Genomic DNA, 5,087 nt, shown 5'->3' on the forward strand with positions numbered 1-5,087 from the left:
TGTTTCTTAAACCTAGAGCCAGAAGCCAGACTTGTCCCCCGGTTGAAGTATCCCCCCCCGCTGCCCCCATGGTTAAATTTTCAGTGTCCACGTGCTCCAAGACGTGCGGACACTTTTGCCTCCAGTAAAGGTCCTCTTCTTTCCCGTCCAACCCGCCGCTAGCACAGGCTCTCTTCCCTTTAGGTTTCAGGCCCAGTTGTCTCCCAGCCCCTGAGCGAGGACCCCTTGAAAGGCTGGCTCAGCCTACGCTCGTCCGCTAGTGAGAACTCCTGTAAAGGCGCGGAACTGCCGGCTCTGACAGCGCAGCGGCCTGGACTGAAAACAAAACAAAACTCAGAAAGTCCCCGTCAGATTCACACACTGGGGCGCGCACACAGTTTTTGGGTTAGTAAACCAGGAGCCTGGGCGGGCGGACTTTTGCCTGGTGCAAGGCTACGGGAGTGCCGGCTAAAGGTGCTTCGTCTCCGGGTGCGGTGGCGGCACCGAGGGCCGCTCCGGGAAGCCGAGATCTGGGGCTGCGTACGCGCTTCCCGGAGCGGCTGGCGTTTTTCGATGCAACTTTTCCGTTAGCTGCTTCGAAAGGGTGGAAGGGTGTGTGAAGGAAAATGGGCTGATGCTAGGGGAATCTTCCTAATTAGTAACTTCTACGGGCCCCAGCGGGTGGGGCTGGTCTAACTCAGCTCTCAGGCGCTCGCTAGCGAAGAAGCTCCAGGCTTAGCCTTCAGCCTTGAACTCCAGAACGAGGCTGTGGGACCGTACGCTGGCTGCGCGGCTCTACAGAGCGCGAGCGCGAGCGCGTCGCGCGGTCCGTTCCCCAGCCGCTGGGAGCAGGTGCCTGCTGCGGGTTTAGGAGCCTGCGAGCGGGGTAGGAGACAGTCAGGCGCGGACCCAGGCTGGCGCAATGGGACCACCACGAAGGGCCAAGTGAAGGGCGCGGATGCTGCGAAGAGAATCAAAAATTGCTGCTGGGAAGAGGAAAAAAAGACCCCAGGAAAGTGAATCGCGTCCCCACCTCTCACCCTTCGCCCTGCGCGTTGTAGCGCTGGCGCTGCCGGTGGTCTTGGGTTCGTGAAGGAAGCCAAAACAACGCTCAAGGGGAGCACTTTGGGGCCTCCGAGCATCTTAATCTAGACAGCAAAGTGGAGCGGGCCAGAGAATTCATCACGACTAACGAGGAACGAGCTCTTCGGGGAGTGGCTGAGTTGTTTATAAATCACCACGTTGAGCACCCGCCCGGGCAAGGCGCTTTGGCTGAGGATTTCCACGTGCCCTGTGTTTATGAGAGTGTGTGTGTGTGGGAGAGAGAGAAATGGTTAGGGGAGGGGCGATCCCACAGGCCGCCAACCGGACGGACCTGCATCCCCCCACGCGCGCACCCGCGCGGCGAGGCGAGGACACACACTGAGTGGTGCTTGGTTTCAGCGCAAGCGCGGAGCCACTCCGGCCGCGCGCCTGGGGGCTGCTAGGAATCCCATAACTTTGCCCGGCTAGGAAAAAAAGAAAAAGTCCTAGCCTCAGAGCGCGCAGACTCGGCGGCTGGCGCCTGAGGCTCCTATACTGGGAGCGGAGGGGCTGGGCGGCGGGCAGGACCGCCTCCTCGCGACGGCAGCCCGGAGTTCCCCGCGCGGGGCGTGCGGCTCTCCTGGGGCTTTGGGAGCGCATGGGCAGCGTGCCAGTCGCGTCGGGTCCAGGCCTGCCTCTCCCTTCTGCCCCACCCCACCCCACCCCCGCCTCGCTGCTCGCAAAACTCAGAGATCCCCAGATGGAAGAATCCAGCGGCCGCCGGGAAGGGCTGTGTCAGGATACTCAGCATCTCACCTCCCCCTCTTCCCCCAACCAGGGCAGGTGTCTGCTTTTCTCTGGATTTGATTTCACATTTCTCAAGGGACAAGGCCCTTTGCAGCCCTTGGGGTGATACAGTCAGGGAAGAAAAGGGTTTCCAGACGCATCTCTGAGAGAACCGAGGCGGCTGGGCTCCGAGTCAGTTTACAAGTATCCCCACGGTCCTCTTCTTCTGCCCACTCCCCCCAACCCATGGCCAAGGGCGCTGGGTCGTGCGGGGGAGCAGGGGTGCGGGCAAGGATATGCTGCACGTGTGCATCAAAACTTCCTGTCTGCAACGGGACTTCACTGGCGATTACCACTCTGAGATCCATACTATGTTGAGGTTCCGGGTCTCTACTCCACCCCACCCGCCCCCACCTCGTTTCGCTGGCAGGCGTTGGCTCCAAAACGTTCCCAACAGGGTACCCGGGTAGTTCTATCGGATTAATACACCCAGTAAATCCCCGGGAGTACACAAAGCAGTACCCAACCCCCGGGCCTCAGCCTCTGCACCCCACCCCCAACCTCGGAGCCGGGCCAATCGCCGGGCGGGCAGGGCTGGGCGCGCACTAGGGCTCTGCGTACCACCTCCCCCCGCGCTTCCCCCGCCTCCCAGCTTGTCGCCAGAGGCCCGGTTGGCGCGAACGCCGGGTCCTGGGTAGCCTCAGCTTCCTGTCTGCCTCCCGGCGCGACTCCTCCCTGGGGCTCTGGGAACCCAGACTATCGGGGGTTTTAGCTCCAGATGGGGGCTTCTCCGTCTTTCCTTTCCCCCTCCCACCGTCCCGGGCTCCTTTCTTTGCTGCTGACCCTGCCAGGGCAGAGTCTGCAGGTCTGCCTGCCTTTCTCCAACCCGCATAAAAAGCACGTTGAAGGTGTCTCGGGGAGACACCTCCAGGTTTTGATTCAGCTCATTCCCTTTCACTGTTCAAAGCAGCTGTTCAAATACAGAGGCTGCTTACGTTGACGTGGAGAGGATTTCAAACAACCCTAAAATGCTTTGAACTGACAAGGTGTCTTGATATCTCCCTCACTCCAGTACAGCTCCCTGAGATCACTCTCTAGGACAATGGCTGAGCAGGCAGTTCATGGGGGCTTCGCAGCCTGGGGGCGGCTTCAGGGTCCCCGGAGCCGTTTCCGCGAGAACAGGCTTGAGGCACCAAGAAGAGATGCTAGAAACGGTGCTACCCCGTGCCCTTACCCTAGGTCCCAGAAAGGGCTGTGCTCCTTCGGAGTCCTGACCCGGAGTGGTTTGTATAAGTGGTGCGTACTGTCCCGGTGTCTTGCATACAGAGGAAACAGCTCAAGGTATCCGAATAAACCAAGGAGACCCCTATTTTATTTCCACACTGTCACACTCCTTTAAAGAGTGATCTGGGTGGGCCTAGCGCCTTAACCCATGGCCCCCAAAGTCTTCACTCGAATAACAGTAATGGTATCAATCCATGCACTCTAACATGAATGTAATTTATTAACTCATTCATCTACTAAACACACCTACATTATATGTTAAATATCATTTATTTATTTCTGTGTACCAGGACTTGGCAAAAAACCCACCATAATCATTCCCATACATTGTGCTGAAAGGAACAGTTATTAAAATACAGATGAGACAGAATTCATTTGATAGATTTTAATGTAGTTCTTATTTATGTATTCCCATGATAATAGAAATCAGGAAACAAAGGGAAATTTCTTAGGAAGTGGCAACTGGCTTAAATTTGGGTAAAACTACTGGTGTTTCCTTTGTAGTGTATCCACCTTGGAGGAAGATTGTTTTAATCCCTTCTTTTCCCACTCCTCCTGCTTCCCCCTCCTTCCCCCCAACTCCTCCCCCCCCACCCCAGTCATTCATTCCTGCCCTTTCTACTCTCCTGCTAGCCCCAGATTATGTTTTATTTGGTGGAGAGCTCCCCTGCATTTGAATGGAACTTCTTTGCTAAGGGCCTACAGAATGTCAAAACTGAGGCTCCCCCTTTAGAACATGCAGCTCTAAACAGCCAATCCACTCAAAGAGCCAGCTGGCTGCTTTAATGAAAACCTCCTGAAAGCTTCAGGAGCCGCAGGCTTGAGGATGCATTTACAAGGAGCCTGGAAAATGCATCTTCAAGGTGTCAATTCTTATGAGAAACACAAACATTGAACTTCTTAAAAAACCAGAAATTAATATCTTTAATTGTGTAGCATCACATTGTCTCCTCAAATTAAAAAATCTCATGCAGAATTATATAAATTACTGTCTATCCGTGTATTTTGTATCTATCTCTATATCATAAATGTGGATCTATCTCTATGTCATAAATGGTCCCGAAGAAGGAAAAGTTTTCTGAAAGTTGAAACTTCCATTCTTCCTTTGCTTGCCAAATCTGTTTGTCCACGCCTCACATATAGATGATTCTATTTTATCTTCACTACTGTGCAAACCAGTGAGATGTAATGTTCTAAGTTCAGTATTTGAAATGAAATTATTTGAATTCATGGATATTAATCTCTTCCCCCCTTTACTTCCAGTTCTGAATCTTGTCATTAAAAATGATCCCCCCTTTGTAGTCCACAAGTGAATATTTTATAGACAGGCACGGTTTGAAGACTTCTGAAACCACATCACCCAGGCAGTCTGGCTGTTTCAGGGATTACTTTGAGTAATTTATCAAAGGAAGCCTGCTAAATTTTGAGTGGTGAATATAAGGCCTTACAGAGGAGAAAGCATAGAGGACACATTCTATCAGTGTGCAAGATAAATTCTATTTGGAGTTAATACAGCTTGTTTATATTGAAATATCAGGAACAGAACAGAAGGCAATTGGTGGTTCCTAGTTTCCGTCCAGGAATTTTGTTTTTAAAGGGCTAATGATTTCCTAGCAATAGAGCCCTAGGGTGCCCACCTCCATCTCCCCCCCCCACCCCTGCCTTAAAGCAGGTTGATAGCTCCTACCAGGAAGGAATGACAATCTTTGATAAATTAAAGGGATTTCAACACAAACCTCCTTAGCTCTACAGCATTTGAAAATGAAGCTCTTGCGGCAGTCAGTTCCCTTTCTTATGCTCTGGAGTAATTTGAGAAGCGGAAGGCGAGGGGCGAGAGCACCCGCACACATCTGCGGAGAGGCGCAGGGGAAAGGCGTCCTCAGCTATTTCACTGGTGCGGTGTCTGTCCAACGGCCAGGGGTGGGCTTTGATCGCTGGGCGGCAAACAAGGCGGCTGTTTGGTTGATCTTGGGCTTCGGTTTTTTTGTTTCTGGCTGCCCAGATCAGGAATGCAA

Source organism: Enhydra lutris, unplaced genomic scaffold (assembly GCF_002288905.1).
Source record: "Enhydra lutris kenyoni isolate GAN:26980312 unplaced genomic scaffold, ASM228890v2 scaffoldscaffold58, whole genome shotgun sequence".
NCBI lineage: Eukaryota > Metazoa > Chordata > Mammalia > Carnivora > Mustelidae > Enhydra > Enhydra lutris.